The 25,828-nt window shown below is 38.5% G+C and overlaps 1 protein-coding gene across 4 annotated transcripts in view; it reads left to right on the top strand.

Annotated features, from left to right (window-relative positions):
* The window catches only part of THRB (thyroid hormone receptor beta), a 154,201-nt gene that overhangs the window by 10,720 nt on the left and 117,653 nt on the right, over positions 1 to 25,828 (top strand). For 3 of the 4 annotated variants that reach the window (XM_014887273.2, XM_088164162.1, XM_088164168.1), the window contains exon 2: positions 19,480 to 19,509. The exons of the other annotated variant lie outside the window; for it this stretch is intronic. The gene's annotated coding sequence lies outside the window, so the exon portion shown is untranslated. The remainder of the gene's footprint in view (positions 1 to 19,479; positions 19,510 to 25,828) is intronic. 4 annotated transcript variants of the gene reach the window in all.

The following is a 25,828-nucleotide window of genomic DNA, read 5'->3' as shown; positions in this document are numbered from 1 at the left end:
GGCAAGTCTAATATCTTGATTTGGGGATTAAATTTATACCATGCTCTTATGTGTTTTTCTTCAGACTCTTACCTTAGGTTTTGGTTTTGGTTTTTTTTTTGCTTTTTCTGTTATAATGTGGAATCTCATTGTTGAATATTGTTGCATTTCTTGTTTACTGATATCTTTATGAGAAGCTTTGTGAAAGTTTGTGAAAACTCAAGGTTCCATGTACTTCTATATGTCAGTCAGCCAGTGGTATTGATACAGAATGCAATTAATGCTCTTCCCTTTGTAATCCAAACTAATGTCCTCTAATCAACATTATGTAATTCAACAAATAGAGCAAAACCTACTGAATTAAGATACTGTACTGTTCTACGATCTCTGGATGTGCAGCATCACACGTATTTTTGAATCTTCTGAACATTTTGTAGATCAGTAGCTGAATTTCTGGGAGTAAATGCATTGTATTTTTGAGTTAATGAATTTCACTTTCTTTCAGCACTTATGTTCAAGTTATATTTGTGCTGAATTACACATTGTTAATTAAGAATAATTTTATCTCTTTGGTTAACAGAAGAAATTGGGGCATTATTAGGGTGTTGGCCTTGTTGTTTCCATAACAGGTTAGCTGCTTTGATCTGGCTGTGTTGACAGTAAAATTGGGTCTTCTGCTTGGACGTGCAGAAGTATGTGTTTGGTTAGACCGTTATCAAATTGGAGCAAGTAACTAGAACTGGTTAAGTGGAGACAAGCACAGTAATGATTAAAAAAAAGAGAGAAAATTAAGCAATGCAGAGTCATGCAGAACACTGTCACTTGGCTGATGTAATTTGTGGCTGTAAGCAGAGGTCATGGTGTCATGCTACAACTATCCCAGCTCTTCTCAGTTTTGTACCATTTTCTTGTAGCTCATACAAGCCCAGTCATATTCCCTTTTGTGTACTGCTCCTTATTTGTTCTTTTTTCCTAACCAGAAGAGATTAAACAGGAAAGAATTCAGGCAGGATTTGGAAAAATAATAGTGTGAAACGAGAATTAAACTAGAAAAGACTGCAGAGTGTCTTTATACATGTGTTAGTGACCTTGCCTGTATTGACTGAAAGTATTGGTAAAAGATTACTGCAAAAAGTGAGGGTCTTTAAAATTTTAACAAGGGGATTTACTTAGTAGACTTTGGTCCATGTGTGATGGTATTACCACCCTGGAAGTGGTGGATAGGAATTAACTTGTGTTAAGCACCAGCAGCTGTGTATTATGGAATGATAAAAGTTTGGTAGAATGAGGGGTAGGCAGCTACCGAAGTCCCCTCTTGTATGATCATTTTTGGTATTAGTGATATGTCCTGGTTCTGAACACCAAATGCCTTTGACCTAATTTAACTCTAGTGTAACAACATTGAGAATATGGGGCATTTACATCATGGAAAGGAGAAAGGAAAATACATTCAAGTATTTCCTTATTTAAGTATAGTATTTTTCCTTAGTTAAACATATGCAATAATGTATAAAGTAAGATACAGCAAAAACAGGATTCAGTGGTATTTGCCTAAAGTAAGCATATGCAATCTTGTAAGTGCTGTGTGACATTTTAGATTTTATTTAATTTTCCCTTTAAGCTTTAGACTGGAAGTTAAAGTGCCCTAAAGGAGTCTTTATTCTAGTTGAAGTGCTCTGATTGCACTATCTTTTAATCCTTTTCTTTTTGGTAGTATTTTAAGGTTTGTGGATTGTCAGGGAAGAAGTGCTATCTCTCTTATTTGGAACATGGGCAGCTAAAGCTACTCGGTGCCTGTTCTGTAATCTTAACAATGACCAGTCAGCCAGAAAAGGAGGAGGACCTTTCAGAATTTCAGGTTCTATACGACCCTAATTCAGAAGTGTGTCTGTAAATTAGAAAACTTGCAGGGCAGGTTGTGAGATCCATGCTGTGGTTTTGCCATCTCACTGGCTGGCTGGATCTTCTAAAAAAAAATGCTGTTTAAAATGTTACAACAGCTTTCATGAAGTTGTGATTTAGAATCACATAATCTCAAAAAATACGAACCCTGACTAAGTGTATGAAGATTGTAGGTTGGTCAAAGCACAAGAGATTGTATTTCAAGACCAATGCTAAGAGAAATATACAGGGAAGAAAGGGGGAAAAACACCCTGTCTCTGTGTCAGAATTATCAGCTTTTGTTCCTCTAGTTGCTTAGTGCCCTGGCTGGGCAGCACTCCCCAAAATGGGGTGGTCATACCTGGGTTTGAATAGAGGTGTCATGGTAGAACTTTGGTGCTTTTTCGTGCAAAGAAATCTAATGGGACTCTTTTATCCTCATGAAATTTTCAAATATATCCTGACATCCTTAATTTCAGAATGTAGCATGTCAAGTAAAGAGCATTAGTCCTAACATATGGACAACACCCATTTCAACTGGATCTTTTTCTAATACAGCAGTGTTCACCAAAAAAGCAAGTTAGGTGCTTGGTTTTTCATATATTCACATAATTCCTTATTGTTCTTAATTTTTAATTTTTTATTTTTTTTTAAGAATCCAGCTTGTTCTAGCATAGTCCTTACAGGGAAACATTTTGGAAGATTAAATGAAAAGTCACAGTTCCATAGAGTATGTTTCTGGTCTTTAACCCTGTTGTTACTCCACAGCCACCACTCTCAGCTGCTGCAAAGTTGTAAGGATCACTAGATTCCATCTAATTTGTCTTCTAAAACGGCTGATGAGCTTCACAGGTGTCTGGGTGGCTCTGCAGAATGGCTGGCAGCAAACTGTTTTAGGCAAAATCCTTACAGGTGAATAGTGGATGTAAGCCTATTTTTCATAATCTTCATTCTGTCACTGTACTCCCCTGAAGAACTTTTGGAGCCTAGTGGTTGTTTTAGAAATGTATAAGGTAGAATTAGAAATAAGTTGCATATAGAAGTAGCAATAATGAAGGAGAGACTATTTCACCACCGTTGGTGATCATCTGGAGGTGAATTTCCTAGCGTTAAATTCCCAAAGTGCTATGAAGTCATCTGATAGCATATAATAAAAAATGAGCAGTTTGTATCCCTATTATAATTATGGTGTTAAATTTGTGCTGCTTTCTTACCTGAATTCCAATATGTTTGGTCTGAATTGTTTGTAAGGATAGAGTATTAATCCATCAAGAATGACAAAATTACCATGGTTTGTTTGTGTTGTCCAAATAAAAATCCCTTTTCTGTTTGTACCTGCATATGTTTAAGACTGCATTTACCTATTTGTATGCTACCCATTTGTAAATGGTGCTTTACAGTCATATGAAAAGAGATACAGTCTTTTCAAGATCTTCCAACATATTTTTATGTAATTATGGCTATTTTCTATAGCTTTTCTGGTTTTTGACACTTAATTAGGACAAACGCACCTAAGTGATTCAATTTTCAGTGCTGTCTGGTTACCCGTGTTAGAAATTATTCTTTAACTGTGTGTTTGCTTTTTTGAGGATATCATGACTCATTATTTACTCGTGGGTAATCATCTTTAGTAAAAACAAAGTGCATCTTGTGAGAGCTAATACAGAGCTCTGTGTGTATCAGTTGGAAAGAGACCCTTCGATTCGAAAGTTCCTGCCAGCTGTCACCTCCTCAGCTAATATCACCTCATAATATAGAGCCAGTCACAAAATGCAGAAGTAATGTTTGTGTTTCGAGAAAGCTTGCAAATAAACCAGAACCCAGTAACATGTAAGACTTCAGGGCTGCAGCAAAATATATCTGGGCATATAATGCCACAGATTTCTATTTTGTGTCTGGTGTCTTACTGCTATGTTTAGTTGGTATTATATACATTTTCAATTAATGGAAGCAACAGAAAAATAGCATAAAATAGAATAACTTGTCCTTTTTCCTGCTGTGGGAAGAAAATATACTTTGTATCTATTACCAGTTCCTTTCCTTAACATGATATCCTAGGTTTAGATTTTGAATCATTCCCTGGCTGACTAAGTGATGACTCGCTCGTTTTGTCTCCTATTTATAAAAGAAGTGAAAAGATTTAGCTCATGAATTTTTCATACAGACTACAGATGTACTGGTTGGGGCCAAATGCTGTTTTCAGTTACAAGTCAGTGTCACTGGTGAGCTGTCAGTGGCAGCGTTGTGAATGTATTTCAGCGTAGTACTGAGATTTAAATGTTTTGTTTCTAGTGTGCATATGGGGGTAAGAATTAAGGAGATGGTAGATAAACTGATTATAAAAATAGATAGGAAATAGAGGTTCATTTTCCAGTCCAACATGCTACTGCCAGTACTGAAGCAAGAGTAAAACCATTACTCACTGCCCTGCGGGTGCTGCACCCTGCAATGAATGAGTACCGTATTTTAAAATATCTAGTAGCATTATGAAAAACTGAAGTCGAAGCAGAAGTTCAGATCTTAATTAATGAAATTGCCTTTCCACCTTTGGTGCTGCCAGCCAGAAAAATCTGATTATATTATAAACTTTCCCAAATGGACTTTGCCTTTTCCCTTCTTAGGAACTGCCTGTGAAATCAAGAGCAAGGAAAGGTGTAGCACAGAAGGCATCTTTATGTGCCTTCATAGCCTGGTTTCAGGTTGGTAATATCCCTCTGAAGTTTTACTGTATTCTTTCAACCTCCCTGTTTTTCTGTACTTTGAAGTTAAAAACCAAGTTAACCTTTGACCAAGAATTTCAAAATCACCTGGTAGAAAGCCCTTCCCTTTCTGCTGATAAATGAAAAACTCTCCTCTGCATATAGGACTCAAAAAACCTCTGCAGAAAAGATGTGAGGCTTTATTAATTCTGAATTGCAGTTTTTCTGGATAATTCTCTTTAGGAGGAGGAGGCACCTCTTCCAAGTGTTTGAAGCTCTTCCTTCCTTTTGGATTTGGAAGATAGAATACTGAGCAAAAATAATTAGAGGGAAAATGTTAGCAGCACTGTCATGATGTGAAGACCTTACCCTCAGCTGGGGTCTGCCAGGTAAATGAAGATGGTGTCAGCCTCACCAGCTCGACACCTGATATAAAAGACACAAAGAAAGCTAAATGGAAATGTGCCCCTGCCATGTGGTTTTTGTGCTGTAATGAGGAAAAAAATTCCCTTTGTGCTGCGCTTAAGATTGTTTTTTCCCATTGCTTGTCTCATTCAGCATCTATTTTCTGAAAAAGGGCAGAGCACGGGCCATTGCTGGTTTTACAGCCCTCTGCAGCTTGTGGGCATAGGAAGTCTTGTCAGCCCTTGTACTAAATTTCAATAGAAAACTGAGAGCATTGTTTGGTATAGGGTAGGTGGTATATTTCGTATTTGAAATTCCAGTCACTGCTCCTTGCATGAGCATCTTGAGGTTTCTTAGTGAATCTGTTAGCAGTTTCTTAGATTTCTATCCTCTTCTAAGGCTTTTTCAAACTTCTTTTTCTGATCCTGTGTCTGGATGTCTCGCAGGGGCATTGATGGGCTGTGCTGTGTCTATGGGAGGGTTTTGTGTCAGGGGAGAGCTGGGTATTGGTACCTCCTGGACATGGCACTCCCGGGTGCTCCATGAACTGCCTTCCATCCCCCTCGGTGCTCCTGGCAGGAGGCTTCACCATGGAGGAGGCTTCCTGTCCATTGCACGGGGTGGCATCAGTGGCATGGTTCAGCAGACCTGCAGTTCTGAGTGAGAGGGGGAGATTTACAGACTGCATCGTGGTCTGTAGAGCCGGGTGAGTGGTCAGCACCTCTCTTGCACCCATAGATAGTCCAAAAAGCTCTGCAGTGTTGTCTGTGCATATATGCTGAATGCTCCTGCTTCAGGTAGAGAAAGTCAGAAATTGCTGCTCGTGATGCAGCTCTGAAAGCATCAGGGTAGGACATTTTTAGTAACTTTTCAGGAGGTGATATGTACCTCAAAGAGACATTTTTCCAATGGAGGCAGTGTTGTTTATTGTGGGATATGGGAAGGCAGGTGGGACATGAACTCCTGACGTACTATCAGGATAATGCAAGATAGGTCTTTTAAGAGAAATCATAAACATGTTTGGCACATACACACAGTAAAGTGTCTCCTGTAAGACTCATTCTTCCAGTGTTGCCTAATCAATTTGGTACGCTGTTTCTGAAGGTTTGATTTCTTTTATGCCCTGTGTCTCCTTCTGGTATTCAGATGTCTGGCTGGTGAGGTCTTTTGATGCTATGTGTTGTATTTATAGACCTTATGAACTTGTCTTGCAAAATCACTAGATTTTAATCACTCACTTCTTTGAGAACTGGATCTTAAATATGCAGACTCCTTGGCACTTAGACAGCTTTATTTGTCTATCAAAATACATTAAAGACAAGTCAGTCTATCGGAGCTGGCTATCTTGAAAGGGTTACTGATTAAGTTATCAGCTTTATCCAGGGGCAACACAGAGGTGAGCAACAGTAGATAGATGGACAGAAAGATTGGAAAAGAATTATTAATTTAAGTATCTTGGACTCATAAACTCCTGTTTTAGCAGAGTAAGTCTGTCATTCTCTGCTTTGCTCTTTCTGTGGGAAGTTCTGATCTCTCTACGCCTGCTGCTGAGTGCCATTTTGAAAATCTTGTCAAGGACAATTGCTGTTGTGAAGGTAGATGTTCACACATTATGGAAGATGCCTGGGATATAAAAATGGTGATGTGTCTAACTACTCATTTCCTTGCTTTCTCTCTTTCTGAAATTTTGAAAAAGGTGTTAGGGAGTGATGCTGGTAAAATACATTGACTGCCCTTGAGTTTTTAAATTGTCTTTTCTTTGTTTCGCTTTTTGATTTCTTCTTTCCTTTGAATTTCCTGGATTTTTCTTTACCTTTTAAATTATTTTCTGTGGAGAGTTAAAATTCTCAGAGAGGTTTTTAGGCATAGAATATGAAGCCCGTGTGGCAACATGAACACAGAATGGAAGAAAATAGGATATTAAGAAGGAATCTCAAAGATGTGATAAGTCCCCCCCTTCTTTGCTACTAAAATAACTTAAAATTGAGAGACAGCTGATAAGGCAGTGTGTTGAAAATAGGCAATATACAGTATAAAAGCACAAGTTTAGCTTTCAGCTTACATAATAGACAGGGGAAAATGTCACTCTAGATTATACTAGTTGCACTAAATGCCTGTCTATTAAAAGCAATTGAGTTTTTTTCCTGCTGTGCTGGCATATAGAGCTACTGTCTGCCGTGCTGTAGCATTCAACCAACACAATTTCAGCTATGCTGATTTTTTTTTTTTTCCCTGAAACTCTATGTCTGTCAGTCACTTTGCAGAACTTGCTTGGAATTATGGATATAAAAGTTGTGTGACAAGGAAGCAGGCTGCTGTTTCATCAGTCTCTGGTTTTCAGTGTCTTTGCTCAGGGCAAAGAAAAATTTTAAGAGTTTTGGAATGTCAATTCTTCAAGTGTTGTGCAGGCACACCGCTACTTATGCTAATTCTACCAGGTAAATTTTGGGGAATTTTGATCCTTAGCATTTATATTCAGTGGTTGAAATATGATATGTTTAGTTTAAACTTTTAGAGGCATAGTGCTTGAAATGGGCTGATGTAGCATTATGTACCATGTCAAAAAAAGAGACAAGCTTTTGTTATTGCTATTATGATTTTTCTTCTGAAACACAGGCAGAGATTGTTTAATTTGTGAGCAATCTGAAATATTTTTTCCTCCTTTTAAGAAAGGGGCTTATTTTTGTGTTTGTTTATTTGTTTGTTTTTAACTGACCAGTTGAAAACCTTGGCTGTTATGTTTTGTTTTGCTTTAGGAAAGAAAGTAGCCAAAATGATCTTTCATTTTCTCCGAATTACGGTGTTATTCTGATAATAGTTAAGGAATTTATTTTTTGCTGGGTTTTGAGACTAGATACAGGATCTTAAATTTTCAAAAGTGAGTCATGATTTGGCATAAGGCCATTTTAGAGTGCGTAACCTAAAACATCTGAAAGATGGTATTCAGTTCGTACTGAAAACAAGATTTTATTAAAGGCATTTTAGTTGGTCAGAGAAGTGCCCAGGCGTCCAAAATCACCACTTGTATGTGCAAACTGAGCTTATTAGGTTTCCTTCCAGACTCTGTTTGAAAGCTTTAAATAGTTTGAAAAAGTTAGAAGATTAAAATGAAACAGATTTTTACATCTATCTGTAATTACATAATACAATGTGATGATAGTATAATTTATGATATAATGTCATTTATTATAAAACAGTTGTGTTATTATTGCCTGTATTAATGTAAGGCAGGCAAACAGGAATGACTGATGGCTAGGCTGCATCTTAGGTTCTGCTATTTTGTACACTGCAGTATAGAATCCCCCATAAGTTTCTCTTTACAGCCCTTACAACACTATTGTGTTGTGGCTATTTCATGGAATCACAGAGTCATAGAATGGTTTGGGTTGGAAGGGGCCTGTCATGGGCAGAGATGCCTTCCACTTGTTCAGGCTGCTCAACGCCTTATCCAGCCTTGCCTTGAATATAGCCAAGGTTGGGGCATCCAGAACTTCCCTGGATAACCTGTTCCAGTGCCTCACCATCCTCAGAGTAAAGAATTTCCTCCTAAGGAATATTTTATCTAATACTCTATTTCAGTTTAAAGCCATTCCACCTTATCCTGTCTCTGCATGTCCTTGTAAAAAGTCCCTCTCCAGCTCTCTTGTAAGCTCCCTTTAGGTGCTGGAAGGTGCTCCAAGGTCACCCCAGAGCCTTCTCTTCTTCAGACTGAACAACCTCAACTCTCTCAGCCTGTCTTCATCAGAGAGGTTCTCCAGCCCTCTTATCATCTTCATGGCCCCCTCTGGACTCACTCTAACTGGAAGTTGCTAAGCAGCCTGACATAAAAGAAGAAATTAAATCTTATGGAGCAAAATGTGAAACCTAGCAAAGGTTCTTAAAACAGCAGCACCGAAAGTCTCATTGAATGACAATTTATATATTGATAGATAAAAGTGGTGTGCTGTGTTTTTTTCTGCCAAGGAAACATTGTTCAGATTTTTGTCACTAGTAACTACCTGTGAGGACAATCTGAACCAGTACATTGTCCCCAAAATACATTTATGAAGACAGTCCATAAGCATGAGTTTGTTGGTGTGTTTCATTCCCAAACACTGGTTATTTCTCTTAACTGCTAAAACAACAGGGAAAATAATTTGAACGTTATAGATAAAAAGATCTGATTCAAATAGATGAGACTGTCACAGTCATACTTCGTGTTTACAGCATCATTTTCAGCACAACATAAAATGGAAATTAAAAAATTATTTAAACTGTGGATGTGTCCTATGGGTCAGGTTTTCAGTACATTACTGTTCTGAGTGAAGAAAGCAAGTACGAAACTGAAGGAAATCTAAAGAAGTTCCATGAAACAAGGAGCTGCCCATCAAATAACCTGATAATAAGTGTCAGCATCCAGTGAAAGATGTGTTCATAGTTAATCATTTTGATTCTTCATCAGTGAGGAAACCACAGAGTGTTCTGTCCAAGCTTTTAAAGATGCCATCCAAAATGCCGTCCAAGATTTTGATTAAAACAGAGTATGCCTTTTGCACAATGAGTTGTTGTGGCTGGATCTAATTAACAATGAACAATTGGGACCATGAGAGAACAAAATAAAATAATTCAGATAAATTATAGAGCTTTTCCATTACACAGTCCATGTGACTGATCCCAAATACAAAAAATTTTTTTTTAACTTCGGGATCTGATTTTTTTTTTTTTTTTTTAATTTCGGGATCAAACACCAAAGTTGAAATATTACATGTAACAAAAGCTCTTGCTGTTTGTAAAACTGATAATGTGGCTTTCTAATCTATTGTAGATTATTATTATTATTGTATTATTATTGTAGCTTAGCTGTTAAATTCACTTGCTTTGTCACAGAATCACAGAATATCCTGAGCTGGAAGGGACCCACAAGGATCATGGAGTCTGACTCCTTGCTCTGTACAGGACAGCCCCAGGAATCACACCATGAACCAAGCATTGTTCAAACACTTCTTGAACTCCTTCCTTTTAAAACAAAAAAAAGTAAACAATTATGAAAACCTTTTCTGAATTAAGTGGAAGAGAGAGAAAGTCTTTTTGTCTCTTAATATTGCCTATGGACATGGAACCGTGCATCAGAGGGATGAGGCTGGAAGACTATGAACCTCTGTCCTCTATTTTCCCTGTCCCTCTCCTCTGCAGCAGGCTTTGAGCACCTCCTGTCACCACTATCATCTATGCTGATGTGGAAGGATAGTAGAGGTGATGCTTCCCATGCCTCCCTCCTGTCAAACTGGGACCACCTTTGTGCCTTGGGTTTGCTCCAAGTCCCTCCCACCACTTTATTCCTCCCTGGGAATTTCTGTCACACTTCCCTTACTGGTCCAGGGATCCATGCCAGAAGTCAAAACATTGTAATTAGTATATTAAAAAAAAGGGTTATACTTGGGAAACATATTACTAGTGCAACTGATGTCTTTTGCATAGATCTGTAATTCTCTTAACTATCTAATTAATCGTAGTGCCTGTCTCCATAAAAGCAATTAATAATAAAGTAGTGGGTTTTTTTGGTCATACATTGCACTAGCAACTGTTCCAATGTGTTCAGGTGTAACATTAAAGTCCAATACAGAATTGTATGTTACTGATACCAGTAATCAGAAATTTTAAAAGTCTAAACTAGGAAAATGAATCACTGATCTTAGAAAAGAGGTTTGGGAAAGTAATTCCAGTTTTATTTGCTGTATTTTCTTGAACAACTGTCAGTTTCTTCCATTTTGGTTTACCAATAAGCTAGTATGGTCAAAACAATCTCAGAATAAATTTATACAAAATGTTTTGACTTTGTGATTCCCAGCTCAATGTTTTACTGTGAGGAGATGTAGAAATCATTGTGAGTTAACAGCAGTAGAAACTGTGGTGAACATTACTAAATAAAAAAATGTGCATCATATAGTAAAATAACTTCTCAGCTACATTCTGCTCATGGAATATATTGAAGTGAAATCTAACATCATCTTTAATTCAGACAGTGGGATGCTGGAAGTCATCTTTGCTTTTGTGTTTTCTCACTGTTGGGACAAGTTGGCTGGCAGCCAGCTTCAGAGCATCCTCAGGGGCACAGCTGTAACTGGAGTGGGTCTCCTGGGGAATGCTGTGCAACCACACACAGGTCTCTGGTGCACTGGGAACACCTGTCCTTGGGAAGCTGCTGGTGAAACAGGAGATCCAAAATACTGGCTGCATCCCCATGGTTTAGGGCATCCCGCTCTGTGTGTCCGAGTGCCTTTCATGACCAGGAGGACCGGTACAAAGGCAAGAATATGGTCTTTGTCCTTGGTGGCGTGTCACTTGCTGGGTGTGTTGTCACTCGTGCTGGTGTCCCTAGAGGATCTCCTGGTCTGTAGCTGGGGCAGGCTCCTGGCTCCATGTTTCTGCTGGTGCCTGCCGTGCGCCCCACGTGCGGCTCTCGGCTGCTGGGCACGGCATCTCTGGGCTCTGCAACCCTGGCAGCCAAGGCTTGCAGCAGCTGACATGCTGGGGCTGCTTGCTGGAGTGCATCATCCACCTTTAGTGTGGCTTGTTTTGGGCTCAAGGTTTGCTCTGCTCGTTCGTCATCATTTGCTAGCCATAAAACAGGTGTATGCTACCAGCTTCAGCCTGTGTAGGGGAGCTTGGCAGAGTCTGCAGGCATCCTTTAGCATGACATGCATTTAAAATCCCTTTTATGGTACAAGAGCCCTTACTATAAGCAGAGATAATGCTCAGAGGATTTCTTTGTTAAAAAGTTATTTTGCGTATAGTGTTTCTTTTAATACATCCTTACACATAAACCCTCTTGATATAATTACAGCTTTGTAAATCCCCATTATTTGTTCTCTCTTTATAACAAAGGATTTGTCTGTTGAGTTACAATTGCAAGTACCTTATAAACCCAGCAACTAAGCATTATCTGTGATATACTGGAAGAAACAAGCAAATACCTCCATCTTCCTAAAAATACAGAAGTGTAAACGAAGCCTTTTTTAGGGCACTTCCAAAGTGAGGGTAATACCACTTTCCTCTTGCCTGCTAATTGTGCATTGAAAAGTTTTCAATGTGCATGAATCCAGTTTTGAATTTGAATACCTTGACAGATTTTTTTTTGGTTCTGTTTTCCGTTGGTAGAAATAAACACAAAAGGCAATTCCAATGGATTGGCTTTGATACATTACTACATAGCTCCTAAACAAATATCTTACTCAGTCTGTTTGTCTCTTAATTGGAGTTTAGCCCTATTCCACCCTTCAAAAAAACCCTCTGAAGCTTCAGCATACTTGACCTTACCTCCAGAAAATAAAGCAAATATAGTTTCTTAAGGCTTTTATCCTGTGAGCTTAGCCAGAAAACCCTGATTCAACAAGATTTTGAATTTATTCATAGTTGGTTATCACTAGCAAATGATGGTTCATTGTCACTAACAGTGTTTTCTACTGCCTCTCCACAGAAGATGAAGAGAAGTTAGACAGCTGCAGACACTAATGAAATGTAACTCAGTTTAAATGAAGATTTAAATTTGCTCTATATACTGAGCACAGGAAGACATTTTCCAAAGCCCTTTTTTAGAAATACCTGTTTCTGTTTCTTTGTCTTTTTCTTATATTGGCAACCAAAACTGCTGTTTGAAAAAAAACTTCCCAGCAGAATTGTGCCTGATGATTATACAGCTGTACAACAGTTGTTGTACAACACACCTTAAAATTTTTAGAGTACCATTAATAAAAAGAAATATAACTCTTCTCTTTAAGCTTGCTTTCACTGACTTTCAAATGTCAGATTTCCATTTTATTTATTCTTCGGGTACTTTTCATAGCTCTCAATATGCAGTATGCAGAGCCTAAGGTCATATCTTGCTCAAATCATGCAGTCTGTGCCACAGTTCTGAACTGCATTGGGACAATTTACTGGGATACCTGCTATACATAGGACTTAAATGAAGGCACATGCCATACAGGTAGAAAAATGTAGAAGAAAGAAATGTAACAAAAAAAGATCCTAAACTCAATGCAGTTAGTGTGCTACAGACCATATTTTCCCCCCATTAGACTCATGTATTAAACCTTTGCTTTAATGGAACTTGCCTTAATTCTGGATGGAATTACCCTGACAGCTACATTCCAGTGTGAAGGTGTGATGGTTGTCATCCACCATCCCAAGAAAAACAGAACAGTACCAGTTATTAGAAAAAGCAGTGAGGGAAAAAAAATACGTATTCTGGATGTATCATGAGTTGGAGGTTGCCAGGCTTTATTAAGTTCTAGGATGTGTTGGGTTGGTAGTGACACCCTGGAAAAGATAACATAACAAAGTCTGTCATGTTTTATTCTAGGACTCAATAATGAACATTACTGTTAGGGGATATTATACAGCAATACTCACTGTACATTTGTCCTTCAAGATACCAGCTTATTTAATTTGGCCATCTCACAGAAGATAAAACAGGGATAATTAAGAAAATCATAATCATTCACTTGTCAGTGGGGTGATTATAAGCAGGAACGTATATGCTTTCTGAGAAAAAGTCTTGTCTCTGCAGTACATTCTTAATGCTTACTCAGACATGTGGACAGTGATTAAAATCAGGCATCTGGTGTAAAGCAGTCTGAGTCTAAGGATGATTGAATGGCTGAAGAAACCTTGTTTTGGCTGGCTGAGCCTATCTCCCTGGACTCCTCTTCAGTAAGTTGGCTGAGGAGGGGAGTAAATTCCAGGGTGCTGTTTGTCCCATCAATCTCAGAAGTGGTGACTTCCACTGATAGTTGTAGTGTATGGATAAACACACGTGGGATGAATACCCCTGAGTTCCCAAAATTTCCCATTATCACCATTGTCATATGTTGTATATAAAGCTTGAAGGTTCCCCTTGGATTTGACTATTAGCTGCTTGGTTTTTTTAAGTTTTGATGAATATCAATAATTTAAAAATATGTATGAACGCTTCTTTTCAACATCATGATGCTTTTCATGCTTGGCTCTTTGGTCCTACACGAGGTTTTCAAGCCTAAGGGGAACACAAGGCTTCTCATCAGCTACAGTGTGCATCGTTGTGCTTTCTGTGGCACTGGGCCAGGCCCTATGGAGATGACATCCTTAAATACCTTTCAGAGGAAGAAAATAACTGGATTTAGGGCATATGATTATGTCATGTACAGAGAGAATAGCTGCCTTTTTCTGGGATCTGCTTAGTTCTCTTGAATTTAACTAATTCTTACACTACAAAAATGCATTAGCTTTTCTTTTTAGTGGCATAAATAATGTACTTTTTCTATAAAGAGGAGTAGAATAAGTTTGAAGATTTTAAATCATTATTTTGGTATTGTTTTTATTTTAAAGGTAAATTAATTCACTGTTGTACTTTTCAAAGTCAAGAATTGTGACATTAACATTTCTAATGTAAATACAGTGTACTGTAATAGAACTTAAAGGTCTACTAACTAGAGTGTATTTAATCTTGTTAATTCTTCATTAAAACAGAGAATTGTAATGGAAATGCTGGCAAAACAGGACTGCAGACATTACTGTTTGTGCACTCATTTACAGGAGAGGGTAGCAGCTTCTGGACAGCGTTTCTGTAGCATTTTCTGTAAAGCAGCTTTGAGCTCTTTAGTATGTTCTCAATATGCATACAGCAGTACCAATGGTGATTTTTGTTTCCACATTATTTCATCTCTGAAGAGTTGGGTCAAGCTACCTGGCTGATGTTAAAAGACTTCTTAGACCCAGAAGGATGACTAGCTTCCAAGAAAAATCATTGAATTTGCTGATTTCTATGACAACAGTCATCAAGAGCAATAATAAATGGTGACTCTCTCTTGGGCACTTTCTTGGGGAGCAGGACAGATGTGAGATGGTGGCTCTTGGCTGGTCATGCTGGTGGGGCAGCAAAGCACATATTCCACTTGCATTTGGCAATCCTTACATAGGCAGGTATAGCTGAGGGAGGGGTTACATGCAGTTTTTTGGCAACAGTGGTTAATTTTTAATCTGTATGTATGCTTTAAATGGAGCTGGTTTATGAGTTTTCTGCCTCCCAGCTATGATCTTGTTCTTACTGCCCAATCTAAACACAAGCTTTCTTCTGCCCTTTTATCCTGCAGAGAGCCCATACCTGCATGCTGATTAAGATTAGCATTTTTCTGGTAGTAAACATTCTGGGGATGCATCCCTAGGTCCCAGAGTTCAGACTGTGCACACAGTCTTGTCTGCTGCCTCACAGCTCCCAGCAATCCAAGGCACGCTGTGTAGAGCTCCAGAACTGGGAATGCCTGTCACAGATTAGGCTTTGGCATGCTGTAGTCATGGCTTTTCACTCTGCAGAGTGCATGGCACAACTTGCTAACTACTGCAGATACTGGAACTGTGAAATCAAATGGCCTTGAGTCAAGACTGGTGGGGCAGGAAGAATTAAATTAACTTTCTGTGCCAGCAGAGTTCCTTGCATCTTGAAGAAGAGCTTTGCTGAGGGAGGTCAGTGAGATTTTCCCCTGCTGTCTTTTTCTTTCCCCTATGGTTTTTGTTCTTTTTTACTCCACCTCCATTGACATGCTTTTAATTCTGACAGGGTGCTGCTAAACAGAAGAATTGAAAGCCAAACTTACTGTAGCAGCTTTGAGAACGAATTTATCTCCTGGTCAGCATTGCTCATCCCCCACCCCTTTCTTTTGCCTTCCTTGGCTCTGATGGAATGAGAGCTCTCTGGCTTTTTCAGACCCGTTTGGCTGTCTGGGGTCTTTTGTGAAAAAGGAAATTGTAGTTACTTTGTTCAATCAGTGTCTTTGTGGACCTCTGAACACCAGAGCATCCTGCAGAGACTAAAAAAAGTAAACAGAAAAAAAAATCTAGGGTGAATCTGTCTAGAGGACTGAATAAATTTCCATCTTCTGGTAACTTTGTTTTTTTCTAAATGAAGATGTCTGTGATGGGTGTGAGGAGCTTGAAAGTAAGTTTTAATAGGATGAATGGGATTTGATGGATAAGAAGAAAAGTATAAGAAGAAAAGTACTGCTCTCATCCCTAATCTGATATCTGTTCAAAGACCTAGGCAGAATATGTACTTTATATCTAAATTTTCTGAAGAACACTTTTGTGCTCTTTTCTCCTGTTGTGTACTGGATAAGTGTTGGATCATATGGAAATAAGTTGTTTTAGCTAATTGGGTGTATTCCTTTTAGGGATCAAACCCATATTTTAGTTAACGACAAGTTATCTTCTGGTTTCCAGTTTCTCCTAAACAGCATACAACAAAAAAGGTGAAATAATAATGACTGAAACAAAAAGGAACATTTTTAATTTGTGTAACTCCATGCAGTCACGAATTTTCTGTGTGTTAAAGTAGGAAGTTTTTGTCTACATCTATTCTGCTGTCTGATCATTTTAGCAGTATTGGTTTCCTGTGGTTCAACAACTCAGTGGTGAGTCTTCCTTAAGAAAGATCATGAACAACTTCAGTAACAAAGTACATTGTTTTAACAATCTCTATCAGTAGGTTTTTAAAGTATTAATTATAGTATTTATAAAACTAAGAAGGTTCATAAGTTGTTCTGAAAAAGATGGAACTTGAAAAAAATATTTACAGGTTTTTTCTTTGGTTTTTTTGGTACCTAGATTGAAAGGATAATTGTAAATACCCTGTTGAATTTATAGAGCCTCTTGTCACTGAGTGTGGACAGTTGTCTTCTTAGTTTAACTTAATGGTACTGATGTGCCTTTGTGGCAGTCTGATAGAATCTTCCTAGAGTCTGCCCAACGTTAACACATTTGGTGACTGGCAACATGTATAGTTTTTACTGTAAAGAGGCATATGCTTAGCAAAATGACACATCTGAATATTGCAATGTAAATGCCCTTGCTTTTTAACTTTTTTCTTCCCCTGTAGCGCTCTCCCCCTCTATCTAAGCAATAGGCATTAAGCATGAAGGCAGTGCAAGCAGTAAACAGGAGATATATTTTAATTTTAAATTCTTTACCAAGGTGTCCGAGGCAGATAAGGCAGGAAACCTGATAAGTCTTCTGCAGGGACTATTGAATGCATGAACCTCACTTATCCACTGTTGTTTTGGGCACACTGGAGTGGAGGTTATCTCCACTTGGATAAAAGCCAGATCTTTTGAGGGTAGAAGCTTCCTGCTACCTGATGGAGATAGTAATGGTCCTCCTGAGCAAATGTCTGCTGAGACCATGGGGATAGACAGGCAGCAGGGCCCGTGAGAACCTGGGATAGGAGGAGCTCATGGCCCTCATTATAGCTTGTCCTGTTATCAACAGCTAGATCAGATCAGGAAAACTTATGCAAATTGTTTTTTAAAGCATGCTAGGGTGGTTTGGGTTTTTTTTCAGGGAGTCATAAACTCTGCCAAAGTAAGCCTCCATTCTTCTTTTAAAAGTATGTAGGATGCGTTAAATATGCTTCAAAGCAGCTTGCACTGTGAGTGTTTCTAGCATAGAAATACTTTCCTTTAAAACTGTGGATCTTGTCACAAGTCCAGGATGACTTTTAGTCTTCTTCAGACTTGCTGCTGTACCTGCTTTATGATTAAAAGAGGCTAACCTGTAAGATACTCCTATCCCTTTCCAGAAAGAACCATTCTGGTCCCAGAAACTTTGTGCTGTGGACTGCAGTAGTATTGTGATAGGTGAGTAACAGAGAACCAGAGATGCAATATGTCCTCAGTTGCACTCTGACTAGCTTCAATGGGTGTTTTGCATGAGAAAAGTAAGAAGGATTTGGCTCGTGCTGTAATAAATCCCACTCAATCCTATTGAAACCCTGCATAGCATCCAGTGATAAAATACTTACTGGTTCTGTCCCTTGATTCCTGCATGCAAAATCTTTCTTCAATTACTTTTTGTGGGTGACCCACACCTGAAGCCAGACAGGTAAATGTGAACTAATCTGGTACTGATATATGTTTTTAATAGCTGATTATCAGGGGGAGCTGTAGAAAAATTAGACCTATGAGGATTTTATATTTGACTAAAGACTTAAATGACCTTTTAGTTATTCTTCTTCCTTTAAAGGTACACATTGTGCAGGTACTCTGTTGTGGGAAATCAGACTTTGTAAATGTCAGCTCTTATGAGCTGACTCATAAAAATGGGATCTCATGGCTTTTCTCAAAACAGGTGGTTAATTCAATGATTAACTGCACTCCAGGAATGTCTCTCTTTAAGTTTACCTGTTCCATTTGAAAAATAGTCTCATTTTATAGGTCTTTCAAAAATATCAGGTGGCCGTACCTCAAATGAAGGGAAGAGGCACTTCTACTATTCTCTTAAGCTTTTTCCCCCTCAGATTGACAGATTTATTCCTAGAAGAATCTGTTTTAACACTGCCGTCCCCCGAATCACAGTATTTTCACTGTAGAGCAAATAATTAATCTCTTCAACCATTGCTCTGATTGCATTCTTTGAGGCCAAACTTCGAATTTGTCCTTGGCAAAGATGAACAAGGTCTCTCCATGTTTTCTCTTCATCTGTAAATCTCTAACCATACTGACTGATGGCTAATGAAGTGTATGATAAGTGCTAGAGGTTGAGATGCTTTGCCTGTGACTCAGCATGATTTTCTCTGCTTTTCAACAAATACTACTAATAATTGTCAGATTTTATTAGACTTGGCTTCTTGTTTTCTATTTCATGTTGTATATTATGCTAATTTAGAAAATGAAATAAGAAAAAGTATGATTTTGTTCTTGCATTGGTGACAAAAAATACCCATTTACTTCGGAGTTACCAGAATCCAAGTGCCAGTTATAATGCTGGTGCTTGCAAATAGTTCTCTCCAGTTGTAAAGGAATGAAAAAAACTCATAAAAGAAATGAAAGGTTAATTAATATTTTTGCAGGCCTCAACATTCATTGATTGTTCTGAATTATGCCTGGACTTTCCCAGAATACTCTTAAAGCTTTTTTGTTTTTTGATTTTGTGATGGGTGTCAGTAAATTGTTGACAAATGTGTCATACAGAGTGGCTGAGATGAAGTAGGTGTTTATTGAAATAGCTTGATGCTTTCTTTCATTCTTCTAATCTGTCACTGACCCTACCTGAAAATGGCTACTTTAAAAAAAAAACCTTCCAGGCTGAGAAACTCTTTGAAGGGGCATACTGCAATGCAAATCCATCTTATAATAGAAAATAACAAATGTCCAATAAAAATAATGGTCAAATACTGTTCATGAGATGCAGCTTGAAGTGAAAATAAACCTACTGAATGTGTCTAATCAGCCTGTAGCTTAGGTGGTGAATTGATGAGATCAGTTGTTTGTATTGATACTTCCAAAGCATTTGAAATGTTTGTTCAGAACAGCTAATTAAGATGGTAAATAAATAAAGAGCTCCACTCCAGAGTGTTGAGAACGATTAACCTTGCAAAATAACAGAGACTTACTACAGTTATGTAAAAAGAACCTTTCAGTTTTGGTGTTAATTGAAGTGAAACTAAAATAGTTACTTCAGAAGGTTCTTTTTACCAAATGGATCTTAATACAGATTTCTTTACTCTTTTCAGTGAAAGAACAGAAAATGAAGCTCTAATAAGGTAAGATTTTTTTTTTATTCCACTTTAGTAAGACATTCAAGCTAATTTGAGATAATTTTAACAAATATACTTAGCATTTTAGTCTAGATCCTGGACGAGTAGATTTCAGCATTTTGCTAGTAGATCCCTGTTTGGGTCAGTATGTCAAAGCACAGAAAAAGCAAGAGTACAGTATTGCAGAATGAGTCTAACAACATTTAACTTCTTGTTGTTGTTGCTGAACCACTATTTGGACTTTAATCAAAATAAAATGCCTTCATAAATTTGGAAACTTCTTTTTGCCTGTTAGGAATTTGCAGTTAATTATTTTTCAGCAGATGCTATAATTTTCACTACGCAGTCAATGAAAAATCTTCATTTTCTTCTAGTTTGAAAATGAAATATTAGAGGATATGCTGATAAAATAAGTAGGTTGGTCACAGATTTTTGATTTTTGAGATGTGGTGGTGGTAATTTATGAATTACACAGTTAAATAAATAAAGGGGGGGTGAACATTTCTCCTTATGTATAACATAATTCAACTGCATTCTGAAAATGGATTCTGCGTCATCTGCTAGATGGGAAAAAGAAGAAGGTGTTTCAATAGTAACTGCAAGGGATGTTAAAAATGTGGTTTTATCTTTCCATTTCTTCCATTGCTAGTGAGGATGCTGACATTCATGTGGTTTGTCACCTAGAAAATGAAGCATCTATGTCAAATAACAAAGCCAGGTGTACAATAGCGAGTTGTTCTGACAGGCAGCTGAAGTATGAACCTGCTGAGAGCATTACAAAAATATATAATTACTTTCCTGTCACAGTTAATATTTCAATTATAATAGTAATTCTCAGGATTACAAGGAAGGGGAGTGCTGTTGGTTATTGTTTTCTTTTCCTCCCATATTTGCCTGGTTTGGTTTTTTGTATCAGTGGTTAAAGTAAAATTTTGCAGAGTTGTTGGCTGGATTTCGTACACCTCTTTCAAGTCAAATGGCTTCCAAATGGAAGAGTGTTCAAAAGAAATTTTTTAAAAAGCTGTTGACATCAGTAAAAGTTGATATGTCTGCATAAACTGTGCTCCTGGTTTGCAGTGGGGCATTCTTGGAATAGGGAAGAGGGAGGCTTAAAAAGAAAAGACATTTAAGCTATGCAAAATATAAACTGCTAGAAACCACAAGTGAGTAGAAATGTGAAGGATTAATGGAAAAAACAGTAGTGTTGTGAAAAAGTAATGAGGTGTCATAACAAATGGTGGTGTAAATAGCAGACTATCTCTGCAGTTCTTACTTTGTATTGGTACAGGGAGAGTATGTGCATCTATTTGCAGCTACAAAGGTGTGTGCTTATATAATACATCCCTGAGACAGCAAGATGCTGCTGTTTTTCACCCAATCAGTGAGAAGGACTGAAAACCCTTCTGGAATAGAGCTGATGAAGCTAAGGAACTTTATAATGCATTGAGAACCACATGGGTAGTGCAGGGATTTAGTAAATGCCAGAAGAAATTCTAGTTCTGAGCAGTCTTTGTACACTGATCTCATCAACATCCATGATCCAGGAAGAGCACAAGTCCTCCTTCTGTCTCCTTACCAAGATTCGGCCATACAAGCACTGGGCAAATGTTGCAAAAACGAATTAAACTTGCTGTGTCTGTAGTTGATCACCTAACACAAGGGAGCCTTATGTGGAGCCTCTGAATGCTGCAGTAGTACAAATACCTAAGTAATATGCCTAAGTAATATAGCATGACAGCAGTGGTGGAAATTTACTTATTTTGTTTACCAGAGTTACAGCTGGAAGTATTTTAGGGTATACATTGCTCACTCCTGGATTTCTGCCTTGGCAGCGCCTGCAGAAGTACCAGGTCATTTTTATGTGATTTGACATATGGGCAGTAGAAAACCACCTGCCACCAGCCATCTTTTTCTGTCTAAGTTAACTGCAGTGTTTAGTAACTACTAGGTCCAGTTTGAGCCAGAATTTATCAGTTAGGTTGAAAATGAAGCTATGCAGGTTGCAGTGCTGTTCATCCCAAATCTCCAGGTCAGACAAATGGGTGCTAGGGAAGCTGGAAAAGCTTGCTAAAGAAGGTGTTCAGTGCCTTCCCCTCCCTTTTCTCTTTTAGTCTCTTTAGTCAAAGGCTATCTCTAATACACCACCACAGATGTTGTGCGATTGACTCAGGAATCCCTGTCTTGGTTTGCCAAGCAGGCAAAATATTTATCTCTGGTAAGAGAATTTTGAGGTGTGGTGTGGTTAGTATCTAAAAATATCAGTGTAGGGAGATGGGATAGGGCTCCAACAGACAAAAACACGGCAAGATAAGGAAGAGGAGTTCAGGTTGGAATTACGATACCGTGGGTGTATTAACCATTGGAAACGCTTAGAAAGGAATGTGGTAGATCACTTGGAGTAATTAAATCAAGATTAGATCTGCTTCTGAAATATCTCCTAGTAGAGTTACAAGTTCTTGTGCTTTGTAAAGAAATTGCTGCATGAGGTATTACAGGCTGTGCCAGGCAGGAAGTCAGACCAGATTACCATAAGAGTTCCTCCAGGCCTTTTAAATCCACATCTCCACCAACAAAGGCTCTTATGTGGTACAGTCTGCCACAGAATTTCCAAAACCTGAGGTGGAGCAGGTCACTCTTGTTTCAGTGGTGAAAGGTTGAGAAGTCTTTGAGCAGATCCTTGCAGAGACGTGGTGGTGGGTACTCAGTGCCGCTGAGCTTGTACATTTTGTGCTTCAGTCCCTTGGACCAATACTGAGCCAGTTTCTGCCTTGTCTCATCAGCCTTGTCTGATTTAGTAGGTTGCATTTTTTACTGAGTTCAGTGAAAAATAATAATTGTTCTGTGATACTTGTTGAATCCCTTCAATTAAAGTCGTGGATGAGTTCAGAATTTTCTTCAGTAATTCCATTGTCTTTAACACAGGATCTTCTATAGCCACTCTTAATGCCCCTATGAGTAGAAAGGGCAAGGGACATTTTTAGCAGATTATGTAGAATTCCTAGGATAAAATAATCTGCTTTCCACAAAACTGAAAATGTAGTAACTTGTGTGTTTGCTCTGGGACCTGCATGCAACACTGAGAGTGGAGGACACTCTTCTTTTAGTTCTCTTCAGCTACAGGGAAGTGTATTCTTGTCTTACTGGGTTAGAGGCAGCAGATCCTTTTAATAGAAAAGACATTAAAATAGATTAAAAAGTAATTTTATACTAAAAGAAACACAAAACACTGTGGTGAACAAGAATAGCCCTGGCTCCTTCTTGTTACTTTGATAAGCTCATTAATTTCAACATTCAGAATTAATCAGGAATTACTGCGCAAAATCTTGCAAATGGAAAAATCCGTCAACTTGACCTCAGAATTATGTCACCCTACTGTAGTTAGGTTGCATAGCTTTTGTTGCAGGAATGTTCAGTGTAATTCCACAGCAGCATGACAGGAAGAACAGCTAAAAGTTGTCCTGGCCATATGTGGGGATAAGAACTTATTCAGGAAAGTTTTCATGTAATTCTGTCTCTTTAGAAAGATCTATGAAAAACGTTTTCTGAAAAATTATCCAGGGTAAATTCAAGAGTGAGCCCAGGAATATTAGCAGATTTTTTTTTCCAGAATACCTGATACCCAGCCTGACCAGTGGTTTGCACTTGGTACCTGATCATCCCTACTGCTCTCCCTCCCTGAAGCAACGTTCATTTATGGTTTAAACATGGGAGCCTAGACCTGAATTGGAAAAAATATTGGATGAAAACAATAGCAGAACTAAAGTAGAGAAATACCATTGTGTTTGATAAACCAAAGTAAGGGGTTGAGTAAATAAGTTCGTGTCCCTCCATGTGGAGGCTCCACCTGCTTTCATGGACACCCAAGAAAGAGGACAAGATGTTGGGGAAGAAAAAAAAAAAAAAAAATTACCCTTGCTAGTAGGTTAGGGATTCATGGCTGTGGTGAAAGGAGAGAAGACTTTGGCTAGTCAGATAGTCAGGAATCAAAGATGTTTGCTTGGTTGCTGTGCAATAATAGTTGTGATTTTTTAGCGTGAGGTTCCTTCCACGTCTCTTGAAAATATGTTACATGCCTATGATTTTCACAAATTCCTGATAGCCATAATACTGAATGTGGAGAGTATTTAAAAACAAACTTCAGGATGTCTCCTTTTCACATGTTTTTGCAAACAGTGAGTCACTCTTAATGGATACTTCAGTTCTGAAAAGGAATGGAGGAGACAGTGCCATGGAAGAAAATTGCCCTCTCCGTTATTTGAGACATCATATTGCTGTTATTTCTTTCCATGTGAAAGCTCATGGCTAAGTCATTTAATGTAAAGGAAAACAGTCTTTTCTACCACAGAAGAAGTGCCTGTACTGGACAGTGGCACACAAGCCTGCAAAATTAACTTTGGTTATCACTGAGAGTTTCCATGGCATTTCTTTCTGTTCAGGCAATTAATGCTGTAAAAGCATTCCACATGACAGAAAAGAGCAGTTGTGTTGAGGTCTGGGGAGTTCCTTTGGCACATCTCCAGTGCACTGCTAGTCCAAAATTCATTGTTTGTATCTAAGAACTGCACTTGCTTTAAAAGCTCGGTTTTACTGCATTTGAAAGCTATTCAGTCTTGTTTCCTGCACTTTGTTTATTTAGTAACTCCTATACAAGAATCCGTGATTTTGCCTGGGTAACTTGCTGCTCTCTTCCAAGAGAGAAATATACTGTTTTTAAAATTTTTTAAATCCACATGCTAGGTTGGGGCACAAGTCAGTGTAAAGAAGTACCTGGTGCTTACACTGTGCTCACAGTGTCTGCTCAGATGACAGTGCTGTGCTCACTGTTACAGAACTCTGCAAAAAGTGTCGATTCAGGGAAATTCTGCTGCCATGAGAGAATGGGAGCATCAGGAATGTTCTCTCCCGCTTAATGGAAATGTGGCTTTTGGTGACCAGTACATTTAAAAAATAGCAGATTGTGTGTATGTGCACATTGACAGAGTCCAACTTGAACATCACAGTGATGTTCAGGACAGCAGATCCTGCTGTTTGCTGCAGCCCTGGGAGACTGCACGAGGCTCTGGTAGCAGCAGGCTGGTTCAGCATATGTCTGGCTGCTACCAAAAGGGATTTGCAGCTGTACAATTTTTGGTTTTGAGTAACCTTTAGAAGGGTACATCTGAAAAATTGCCAGGATGGCCAGACAGATTAATTCCCATCATCAGGAGAGACAGCTGTTCATTTGACTACATCTGCTTCATTTGACTATGTGGATTGTCTTACTGGAGGGAATGGGCTCCAGAGACCTGCCTGTGGAGAAGAGAGGCAGCTAGGACAACGTGCACTGTGCCAGAAATTCTCTTTGTCTTTAACATTACAGAAATGGCCTTACCTTATGGATATGGTGAGGGGTAGGCTGCATGTCTAATTGTTTGACTTTTGCCCTTTTGCACACAGCCTCTCTAGTTCAGACCTGAGGGATCCTACGTTTTCAAAATAGATGGGCTAACAACAGAATATTTCAGATGGCTGTACCTTGCTGCTAGCACTAGTCAAAGCCTCCCCACTCCCCCCCATATATTACTGTGAAAATATGAATAAGAAAATAAAGGTTAGAAAAGTCCATGTTGGCTGAATAATATAAGTCCTAATCTCTCTAAGCAATATGTATTCTCTGCCTTTTTGCTCACTTTAAGGGCCAAAAGCCTGTCTAGAAGCTGCTAGAGATCTAGACGGTGTTAGCTAGCTTGGCTTCTAGGTCATTCTCATTCAGCACCATCCTCAGAGCAAACTTTGGTTCTGTTGTTTCAGTTTCCCCACCTGTGGCTTTAATCCAGTTCTCTTTCTTTAATCACATCCTATGTAGAATTGTCTCACAGCTCTTCTCCACTCCAAGTTTAAGGTCCCAGTTGTTGTGCAGGAGACCCTGTGAATGATTTTATTCTGTCAGCTGAGGTAAACAGACAGCAAAAACATACACCAAGGCACAAAATCTTCTCTCATCAGTTATTTGACAAGCTCGTTTAATTATTTAGTGTGGCTTGTAACAGTAATGAAATCCTTGTAACATGAGATTTATCACTCTCCTATTAATTTTTCCCTAAGAGCTGGGAAAAGACTGCTATATTTTTGTGTGCAAACTGAGAGCATGAAGCTAATGAGATTTGACTGAGAATACGTAAAAGGGGCTGGAACCATTCAGTGCTTCTTGCGAGTTTTGCTAATAGGTAGTAAATCCAAGCACATCCCACAGTTAGATAAGATTCTGCCTGTGTTGGCAAACCAGAAGGTGCTGTCTGATGCTTTGCCAAGGCAAAACAGAGTTTTCTTGGACCAGCTGTATTTT

This window comes from Sturnus vulgaris, chromosome 1 (assembly GCF_052056855.1).
Source record: "Sturnus vulgaris isolate bStuVul1 chromosome 1, bStuVul1.hap1, whole genome shotgun sequence".
Lineage (NCBI taxonomy): Eukaryota > Metazoa > Chordata > Aves > Passeriformes > Sturnidae > Sturnus > Sturnus vulgaris.
This window is presented reverse-complemented; position numbering and strand designations above follow the sequence as displayed.